The sequence below is a fragment of the Leucopleurus acutus genome (assembly GCF_964270905.1).
Source record: "Leucopleurus acutus genome assembly, chromosome: 13".
In the NCBI taxonomy this organism is placed as follows: domain Eukaryota; kingdom Metazoa; phylum Chordata; class Mammalia; order Artiodactyla; family Delphinidae; genus Leucopleurus; species Leucopleurus acutus.
In genome coordinates, this window is record NC_139155.1 from 20,579,662 (window position 1) to 20,590,469 (window position 10,808).

General features: G+C 44.4%; 1 protein-coding gene across 1 annotated transcript in view; it reads left to right on the plus strand.

Moving 5' to 3' along the window:
• Nucleotides 1–3,474, plus strand: part of MBD2 (methyl-CpG binding domain protein 2) — a 76,921-nt gene extending 73,447 nt beyond the window's left edge. Inside the window, exon 7 of the mRNA XM_082853163.1 lies at nucleotides 2,670–3,474. The gene's annotated coding sequence lies outside the window, so the exon portion shown is untranslated. The remainder of the gene's footprint in view (nucleotides 1–2,669) is intronic.
• Nucleotides 3,475–10,808: the final 7,334 nt, after the last annotated feature.

Below are 10,808 nucleotides of genomic sequence, written 5' to 3' on the forward strand. Positions count from 1 at the left end.
GCCAAAAAGAATTTGGGGATGTGGCATTTACAGTGAGCCTGAAAGGCGGGTAGGAGTGAGCAGGAGAAGTTAGGGGGAAACGGTTCTCATCCAAAGAAATAGCAGGGACAACTCAGTTCCTTTAAGGAGCAAAGGAAAGGTCACTGTGGTTGGCATGTAGGAATTCTGGGGAGAGTTAGAAAGTGTGGAGACGAATCAAATCCTGGTGAGCCTTGTGGATTCTTGTTAAGGATTCTGAGCTTCGTCATTGAAACCACTGGGAACCCCCTGAAGGCTGCGTAAAGCGATTAGATGTGCTTATTTATAAGGTCCCTACGGCTGCTGCCTGAAAAAGGATGTCCTTTCTAAGGAAAGCTTAGAAGCGGGGAGACCAGTTAGGAGGCTGCCGTGGTCCCGCAAGAGGTGATGGTGGCTTCACGAGGGTCTCGGCAGCGGGTGTGGCGAAAAAGAGGAAAAGGCCAATTTGAGGTGTATCTGGAGGTAGAATCGACTTGACTGGGTGACTGTTAGTGAGGGTGAGAGAGTGGGACGAATGACTCCAGGTGTTTTATCGGAGCCACTGGATGGATGGGGCGGGGTCCTGTTCAGAGGGTCATACTGAGGGTGTTGCATGCAGGGGGGATGAATTCATTGTTAACACAGTCTTTCCTTCCCCTCAGTGCCTTGTCTTAATTCAGGGAGTGGCCCATGCCACAGTGACACAGATCAGGTAATAATCACAGTGTCTTCCATTTACATAGTCAGGGACAGCGGCAACATTTCGGTCTCACAGTTTCCTGACCACGCAGAACCTTTCCTTTTAAATCGAGTTCAGTGCTATTTTAAGTGGTTTGGTTTTGTTTTCCATATTGAGGACAGGAAGATGCCATGTTGACACTGAATCTTGTTTTCCACTCCGATCAGGATGTGTTTTATGGACTTTGATGAGCATACTTAATGTGTGTAAAGTCTCTCAGAGGCAAGTCTGCAACATGTTTCTTTTCTCCAGAGACTTCAGTGCAGTGTGGGAATCTGGACCATTGCGCCTGCACCACATCAGAACCGACTCTGGGAAAGCCCTCTTCTTCTCCAGAGCTTTTTGTTGTTTTTCAGACTTTTTTCCTGAAAACAATTTAGAATAATCAAGGGTCATGTAGTTGAGGTTTTACGGGACCCTCACTTACTTTGCAGATTACTTTGCAGGTTGACGTCAGGGCAGCACCCTAATCTATGTAAGCGAGCCTGTGGTTAATGCATGAATAAACTAATTAAAGTTGAGGGATTAAAGTTTTAAGAGTAGCCATCACTTTGGCATGGTGCTAGGGGGAGATCTGCATTACGTGTATCATATTCTAAACTTGAGAATGGTATTATTAGACCAGGCCATTAGACTTGTAGGTTATGGAAGATTTAGATGTACTTCTTAATTATCAAAATTAAATTTACCTAAATCACTAATTTAGCCCCCCACGTACACCTAAAGTGTTTAATAAACCAGAGCACTGCCACATGACTTAATTAGGTGTTCATAATAACCTGTGGAGTAGGTAGGACTTAGCTTGACTAAAGGTGGGACATGGTCAAGTTCACATGGCTGCCAAGAGATGGAACCTGTAACATGCGGTTCTATTTAGGTCTGTTCACCGCATTATGACATGGATGCTCTTTCTGACGGTCCTTATTAGCAAAATGGACCTTAATTTGTATGTATATATATATTTGGCAGGCGCAGAGTTTAGGAAGCTGTCAGCGGAGGTGTAACTCCAAGTTTCGTGCAGTCGCAAGGAGAGATTTCAGCTCTGCTTCCTTAGTCACACAGCCCCTGGGGCTCAGTTGTGGTTTCAGCCCACCTCTGCGTGTGTTCCTCCTGCCAGAATCTGCTCCAGAGATTGCCGGAACACATGAGCCCGTCAGGGAGAACGGAGCTGAGGCTGTTATTGGTCAGGGCGAGCAGGCGTGCGTGCGTGCGTGTGCGTGCGTGTGCCCGTGTGTGTGTGTGGGGGGGGGTGTATGTACACACACACTGTCAATAGCACGTTGAGGTTTGCTGTGTCACTTAAGATTTTACACTCAAGAGGAGTGCCCAGCTTATCAAACATTTTAGGAGTGACTGCAAGAAGAAGAAAACTATAAGAACAAAAGTGTTAAAACGTTTAGCTATAAATGAGCTAGAGTATCACATACATAAGCAGTTGAATTGGCAGTTGCACAGTACCATTTCACCCAAGTTAAGCAGTAATAAAACTTCAGTACATTTCTATCATCTGTAAATTCTGAGAAGTAAAATAAATTATTGTGAAATAAAATAAATCATTGTTAGAAATTTTCCTAAAAAGGTATGTTTGGATTTGGCTACGTCTGTTATGTTTTCTTCATTTGTATGCCCTGTGATTTCTCTTTTTATGCTGATTTAATTAATGATAGAAAATATTTTCATAAGCATACAAAGGGATACATATGATTTATTTGAAAATGAAGTGAGTATTAAGGATTATTTTCAAAATAAAACACTTGAAACAATGAAGGGAAATGTTGAGCACTTTTTATGTACAAAGTGCTGTAACTAAATGCTATCAGGCTCTAAAAATCCTGTTCCAAGTGAAATTTGGCCTCTAACTGCTTTTCCACGTTTTGCTGACCTTACCTGAGAAATCACTGAATTACTTAAGTTTGTTTGTTTTTTCTTACAGGTAACTTTCGACCGACTTTCCCCAAGAGAAAATTCCTAGAATTGAACAAAAACGTTTCCACTGGGTTTCGCCTGTAAGAAAAAAATGCACCCAAGCACATAGAGCTTTTTAATAGCACTAACCAATGCCTTTTTAGATGTATTTTTGATGTATATATCTATTATTCAAAAATGATGTTTATTTTGAGTCCCAGGACTTAAAATTAGCCTTTTGTAATATCTGTCAAGCAGGACCCTGAAGATGAAGCTGAGCTTTTCATGCCAGGTGCAATCTACTGGAAATGTAGCACTTAACGTGAAATATTCGTCTCCCCCGCAATTTTAATATGAACGGATCAGGAGTTACCAAATAAATTTCCCAATGAAAGCTTATCGTGACTTCACTGTATATAAACAGATTTTTATACTTTATTGAAAGAGGACACCTGTACATTCTTCCATCATCACTGTAAAGACAAATAAATGATTCTATTCACAGACTGATTGGAATTCTTTCTGTTAAGGAGCAACAATACATAGCCCCTCCTTAGGATTCCTGGTTCACATTCAACTGTGATCCCTGGGACTTAGGTTTGAAATGGAGGTAGTTCATACATTTGCAGTGTGCCTCTGGATATCATGACAATTGCGCTGCTTTCAGCAGAATTATAAGTTGTTGTGTAGCATGGGTAATTTTTTTCCCCTTGCCTGTAACGAGTACTTTTGTTGGTTCTATAAAAATAAGGCATTTTCTTCCCTTGGGCATGAGTTAGGTACACAGGTGCGCTTCAGATGTTACTGGAAGTCCATGTCTGTTTTTCTAGAACATTTTACATTTTCCAGTGTCTACTGGCTTACAGAGTTAATAGGTGCAGGTCAGACCCTTTGCCACAAAGAGAGGCATTTTTCTGGGCAGAGTTGCTTAATGAACCAGATTGTAATACTTTGCTAATTACTACCCGGCCTCCAAAGTATTAACATCTTTTTTTCTGTTGAAACTCACAAGCGTTAACTTCATTACCAGTTAAATTCCTTGATATCTAATTACTAAAACTGGCATAGCATTGAGAAATGAGTTTTAAAAATCAAAACATACTTAAGGTAATCTGATGCCAAAGAAAGGAAGGAGTTGTTATAAGCAAATTTAAGTACATTTTGAGAAATAGAGCAAACATGTTTTCTTTCTGTACGAAGGGTTTATGCACTTCTTAACTCTGCGTTCTTTCAAAATCAGATGTGATGTGATCAAGGACGTGACCAAACCCCTCTAAACGTCACTTGTACATTTTTTTATCACTACCTCCAGCACCCTTCCGGTTTCCGAGGAGGGGAAAGAAAAGAAAACAGTGAAAGCAATATGACTGGCTAGGTTTGAGCTGCTGTCTCTCTGGACCTTATGCAAAACTACATAGATATCACCTTGGAATTCCTGATTTCCATGCAACTTTGATCTCTGGGCTTTAGGCCACCTATTTCCACAGAGTAATCCTGCTGGCAAAGAAGCAGAGATACTTGCAGACTCTGGGAAGACAAGTGGCAGAGGGTGCCCGCTCTGGGCCCTCCCCACTGTCCCCGTTGGGGTGGCAGTGGGAAGTTAACAATAATATTGATTTCTTTTTAAGAGCTATTATGACTAGTTAGAATGAATGTCCAAAGGCTTTGCTTAGACTCCTCAAAGTTCACGAGTCTTCATTTGTAATCAAGCTTGGGGTAACTTCACCTTGGTGATCATATGTTCTTTTCACAAAGCATCCCAACCAAGACGTACATGCCTTTATAAACAAATTTTGTAAAAGGAAAAACACACACGTACAAAACTTTGATTTTTGTCCTTATATACATTGCTCAGGTAGAGAACAAGGTTTGAAAGCCGTTACATGGTGTCTAGCTGGGAACTATCCCATAAGTCCAGGTGTTCCCAGTATACCCGCGGGACATGTCCAAAAATAAATGCATCCTCTTATCCCCCAGACCTACCACCATCTTGCATTCCCTAACTTGTGTAAAAGCAAATCTTCTGATCCAGTTGCCCAAGGCAGAAGCCCAGGAGTGATCCCAGATGCCACTCTTCCCCTTGCCTCCAATAGCCCATCAATCCTGTTAGAATTGTTAACCATATTTCTCACACCTTCATCTACTCTCTTCTCCGTTCCTGCACCCACTGCCTCCTTTCCTCTCCTCTGCTCTTTCAGCGGCTTCCTTTTATTTTTCACCTGTCCCTTTCCCCTTCTTCCCTCTCCATCCCTCCTTCTTTTCCTCCATGTAGTCATCAGAATGGTCCTGGAAGCAAATGTGACCTTATCATTTCCCTGCTCGAAACTCCTCACTTCTCCGTGTATGCAGTTTAGAATCATGCTTAAGAAGGAGCACTTTGAAATGGAGAGAACCTGTGTCCGAACCCTGGTTTTGCCATTTGTGTGACTTGCCAGGTTACTTAATGTCTTTGAGCCTGTTCCTCCTCAGTGAAATAGGAATAATAATACCTACCTCATAGAGTCGTTGTGAGGACTAAAGGAGATACTGTTTGTCAAGTGTTAGCACAGTGCCTGGCGCATCGTTGGAGCGGGCGCTCTCGCTGTTATCTCTGCAGGTGTCATTTTATGTCACTTCCAAGAGGCACTCGCTGGTAACCCGAACTACCCTCCACTTTATAAATACCCGCGATACTTTATTTTCTGCCTTGGCACTCTGTTTATTTCCTTTGTAGAAATCTTCTAAATCTGTATTTTATTTATTTGTTGACTTTTTGTCTGTCTATCTACTAGAATGTAAGCTCCCTGAGGGCAAGGATGTGTCTGTCTTGTTCCCTGTTATAACCCCAGCGCTTAGCCTAGTGCTTGGCACACAGTGAGCACTCAGTAAGTGCGTGTTGAATAAATGGACAAATGATCAAAAGCCTCTTCACGATCTGATGCCTGCCTCCTTGTCTAGCTCATCCTGCCACTGTCTCCGCTGCACCTTCGGCTCAAGAAAAACCACATCACCTGCTCCTTTGAAGTGCCCCTTGGGCCTCTGTGTCTTTGCACCTGTCGTTCCCTTTGCCTGCCTGTCTACATGGCCAGTTCCTGAGCACTGGTCAAGTCACAGCTCCCTCCTCTGAAGCTGTCCCTGGTTTCTCCAGGCAGATGTTCTTTTCCCCCCCTTCCAAATTCCCACTGCACTTTGTCAATACCTCCACGGAAGCACTTTACTGTATTGTATTGTAAATTGTTTGGATGTCTGTTTCTACTTTTAGACTGTAAGCACAGTGAAGGCAGAGATTGCATCTTTTCATCCTCATGTCCCCAGAGCCTAGCGCTGTGCCTGGCATATAACAGTTTGTCAATAAATACTTGTTGAATGAATTAGTGAACAAAGCGTCTTGCAGTTGGAAAAATCTTGCAAGACGTATGTATTATTACAGAAAGGGATGCCCCTGGCGGCTTCCGGGGTAGTTTTTTGTGCTAGAGAGGAGATCTAGAAAGCATTATGTAATCTCTTTGAATAGAAGATAACTTGTTTGAATTTCCAAAATAAGTTGAACAATATAGATCTTCATAAATGATTGCAAAAGATATCAAAAAGCTTTGTGATCCCTCAAATGCTACGAAGTCCAAAATAAATATTTGCACTATTAGTATTTCCATAGTAAATGCTATGCGAAAATGTACAGCAATAAATTTTGAAGCTTTAAAAGTGTTTGTGTAAGTTATCTTCAATGACTTAATCTATGGAGAACATCTAGGACCTGTGTTTCCCAGACATAGGGGCTTCAGACTGGGGTTAGGGCCCCTAAGCTTTCAAGCTTATCCAGTGATACTGCTTTCATTTGTTACTGAGACAAAGTGCTCAGTCATGCTGCTGGCATGTCCAGTGAACAGAAAGGTCTGGAAGGGTTCTCCACAGAATCAGGTGGTGGCCACACTTGACCTCGTGAGGCCATAGCCTCCGAACCTCCACTAAGACAGTCATAGCTCCCTTGTCCTGCCCGCCTTCACTGCTGGGATGCATATATGACCCGTATACGAAATCTACTTCCGTGGCTACCAAATCCACAGGTGGAGTCATCACATCAGTCAAAATAGCATTAGCTATGGGATTGCGAATCACAGCAGTGGCTTATCAAACCTGCATGTCTCAAAGGGTCTGGGGTGGACTTTAAGATTTCCAGTTGCATACTGATTTTTCCAAAAGGGCACATGTAAGTTACTCTGTCAATTATTCGGCTTTTCTGTTTACGACAGGAGGACACAAGTTTTTATTTCCTCTCATTTATATAGCATTTTATGATTTATAGAGCACGTTTACCTCCATGAAGGTCATGTTTGAATTGCAAGCTACATATAAGCCATGTCATATACACATGCTGTTACTCCCATTTAAGAGCTGAGGAATCTAAGAAGCAGACAGGTTAAATGACTGACTGACTCAAGCGGTAAGCTACAGAGAGGGGCATTTGAATGCAGAGGTCTTCTGTTTCTAGAATGCCATGCAACCTTCCAACACTCTTCTCCACTCACATCTGAAGCTGCCTTTCTCTCTGTGGCAGAGAACGAAACAGTTTGGTTTATCAAGTACAGTGTGACTGTAGCCTGAAAGCTTACACAGGGCAGAGTGACTCTTTATGGGAAACTTAGTTCTTTTCAGTCTGAATAGTCAAAGCTTTTCCATTGAATTCTTCTGCTGAGAAATCTTTACTAAGATTAATCCTTTATAAGAGGTGGGAAGAGGTGCAGCTTCTCAGTCGCAGAATGTTGGGAGTTATTTTTACCTGAGGGGTTAGCATTTTCTTTCTGCTGTAGCACTTTCTATTTTGTGCTTCATGAGCTTGATGCTGTGAGAAGTCTGGCATCAAGATGCAGCTGGACCGCAGGGCCTGGGGAAGGGGCTGCAAAGTGGGGCACGTGCATCTAGGGCTTGTGTAAAAGCATTCAATGGGGGTGGGAATGTTACCGAACCAAACTTGGGTCTGCCCACCCGAGCGCAGTAAAGCCAATCTACTGACACTGGGTCTTGGTGAGGCAAAGTGCAGTGTTTATTGCAGGGTGCTAGACAAGGAGTCTAGGGAAGCTAGTGCTCAAAACAGGTGACAGGGCAGTGTCACAAGGGTTAACATTATCAATCCTTAGGTGCCAGTAGGTCTGGGGGCTACATGCTCATGATCATCAAGTAGTTAATTTCTTCCATTTGGTGGTGGTTTTAGCATCTGAAAAACTCAGGAAATCTGCATCAGATACTATTTTCTAGGTATTTCACAGAGGAGCTGCAGCCGAGGATATGGAGGAGGGGTCTGTCCCAGGAAAGCCCCAAAGGGTCCTGCTCAGTTACAGGAAAATATCTGACCTTTTAATATTTGTTTTCATCTCATCTGTTTGAGATTTTAATGAGTATTTAATTAAAGATATAATACATTAGGAGAGTAGTACATGTATATGATTTATAAGTAAATATCCATAAATTGGAGACATATACTTTTGTTTTTGAAAGGGCTTATTATTATTGAAAGGGTTTGTTATTAAACTCTTACTATTAAAAGAGTTTTGAGGGAGGAGAAGATGGCGGAAGAGCAAGACGCGGAGATCACCTTCCTCCCCACAGATACACCAGAAATACATCCACATGTGGAACAACTCCTACAGAACACCTACTAAACGCTGGCATAAGACCTCAGACCTCCCAAAAGGCAAGAAAGTCCCCACGTACCTGCGTAGGGCAAAAGAAAAAAGAAAAAACAGAGACAAAAGGATGGGGACGGGACCCGCACCAGTGCGAGTTAGCTGTGAGGAGGAAAGTTTTCCACACACTAGAAGCCCCTTCGCGGGCGGAGACTGTGGGTGGTGGTGGGGGGAGCTTCGGCGCCGCGGAAGAGAGCGCAGCCACAGGGGTGCTTCGCGCAAAGCGGAGGGATTCCTGCACAGAGGATCGGTGCCGACCGGCACTCACCAGCCCGAGAGGCTTGTCTGCTCACCCGCCGGGGCGGGCGGGGCTGCGAGCTGAGGCTCGGGATTTGGTCGGAGCGCAGGGAGAGGACTGGTGGTGTGAACACAGCCTGAAGGGGGCTAGTGCACCACAGCTGGCCGGGAGGGAGTCCGGGGAAAAGCCTGGAACTGCTGAAAAGGTAAGAGACTTTTTCTTCCCTCTTTCTTTCCTGGTGTGCGAGGAGAGTGGATTAAGAGCTTAAAGGAGCTCCAGAGACGGGCACGAGCCGCGGCTATGAGCGCGGACCCCAGAGACGGGCATGAGACGCTAAGGCTGCTGCTGCCGCCTCCAAGAAGCCTGTGTGCGAGCACAGGTCACTATCCACACCCCCCTTCCGGGGAGCCGGTGCAGCCGGTCACTGCCGGGTTCCCGGGATCCAGGGACAACTTCCCCGGGAGAACGCACGGTAGGCCTCAGGCTGGTGCAACGTTATACTGGCCTCTGCCGCTGCAGGCTCGCCCCGCGTCCGTACCCCTCCCTCCCCCCGGCCTGAGTGAGCCAGAGCCCGCGAATCAGCGGCTCCTTTAACCCCGTCCTGCTGAGCGAAGAACAGACGCCCTCAGGTGACCTACACACAGAGGCGGGGCCACATCCAAAGCTGAACCCCGGGAGCTGTGCGAACAAAGAAGAGAAAGGGAAATCCCTCCCAGCAGCCTCAGGAGCAGCGGATTAAAGCTCCACAATCAACTTGATGTACCTGCATCTGTGGAATACCTGAATAGACAATGAATCATCCCAAATCGAGGAGGTGGACTTTGGGAGCAAGATATATTATTTTTTTCCCCTTTTCCTCTTTTTGTGAGTGTGTATGTGTATGCTTCTGTGTGAGATTTTGTCTGTATAGCTTTGCTTTCACCATTTGTCCTAGGGTTCAGTCCGTCCGTTTTTTGTTTTTTGTTTTTCCGGTACGGGGGCCTCTCACTATGTGGCCTCTCCCGTCGCGGAGCACAGGCTCCGGACGCGCTGGCTCAGCAGCCATGGCTCACGGGCCCAACCACTCCGCAGCATGTGGGATCTTCCCGGACCGGGGCATGAACCCGTGTCCCCTGCATTGGCAGGCGAACTCTCAACCACTGGGCCACCAGAGAAGGCCTGAAATTTTTTTCTTAATAAATACTTTTTATTTTAATAACTTTATTTTATTTTATCTTTATTTTATCCCTTTTCTTTCTTTCTTTCTTTCTTTCTTTCTTTCTTTCTTTCTTTCTTTCTTTCTTTCTTTTCTTTCTTTTCTTCCTCCCTCCCTCCCTCCCTCTCTTTCTTTCTCCCTTTTATTCTGAGTCATGTGGAGGATAGTCTCTTGGTGCTCCAGCCAGGCGGCAGGGCTGTGCCTCTGAGGTGGGAGAGCCAACTTCAGGACGCTGGTCAACAAGAGACCTCCCAGCTCCATGTAATATCAAACAGTGAAAATCTCCCAGAGATCTCCATCTCAACACCAACACCCAGCTTCACTCAACGACCAGCAAGCTACAGTGCTGGACACCCTATGCCAAAGAACTAGCAAGACAGGAACACAGCCCCATCCATTAGCAGAGAGGTTGCCTAAAATCATAATAAGGCCACAGACACCCCAAAACACACCATCAGACGTGGACCTGCCCACCAGAAAGACAAGATCCAGCCTCATCCACCAGAACATAGGCACTAGTCCCCTCGATCAGGAAACCTACACAACCCACTGAACCAACCTTAGCCACTGGGGACAGTCACCAAAAACAACGGGAACTACGAACCTGTAGCCTGCGAAAAGGAGACCCCAAAGACAGTAAGATAAGCAAAATGAAAAGACAGAAACACACAGCAGATGAAGGAGCAAAGCAAAAACCCACCAGACCTAAAAAATGAAGAGGAAATAGGCAGTCTACCTGAAAAATAATTCAGAATAATGATAGTAAAGATGATCCAACATCTTGGAAATGGAATAGAGAAAATGCAAGAAACATTTAACAAGGACCTAGAAGAACTAAAGAGGAAACAAGCAATGATGAACAACACAATAAATGAAATTAAAAATACTCTAGAAGGTATCAGTAACAGAATAACTGAGGCAGAAGAACGGATAAGTGACCTGGAAGATAAAATAGTGGAAATAACTACTGCAGAGAAGAATAAAGAAAAAAGAATGAAGAGAACTGAGGACAGTCTCAGAGACTTCTGGGACAACATTAAATGCACCAACATTCGAATTATAGGGGTCCCAGAA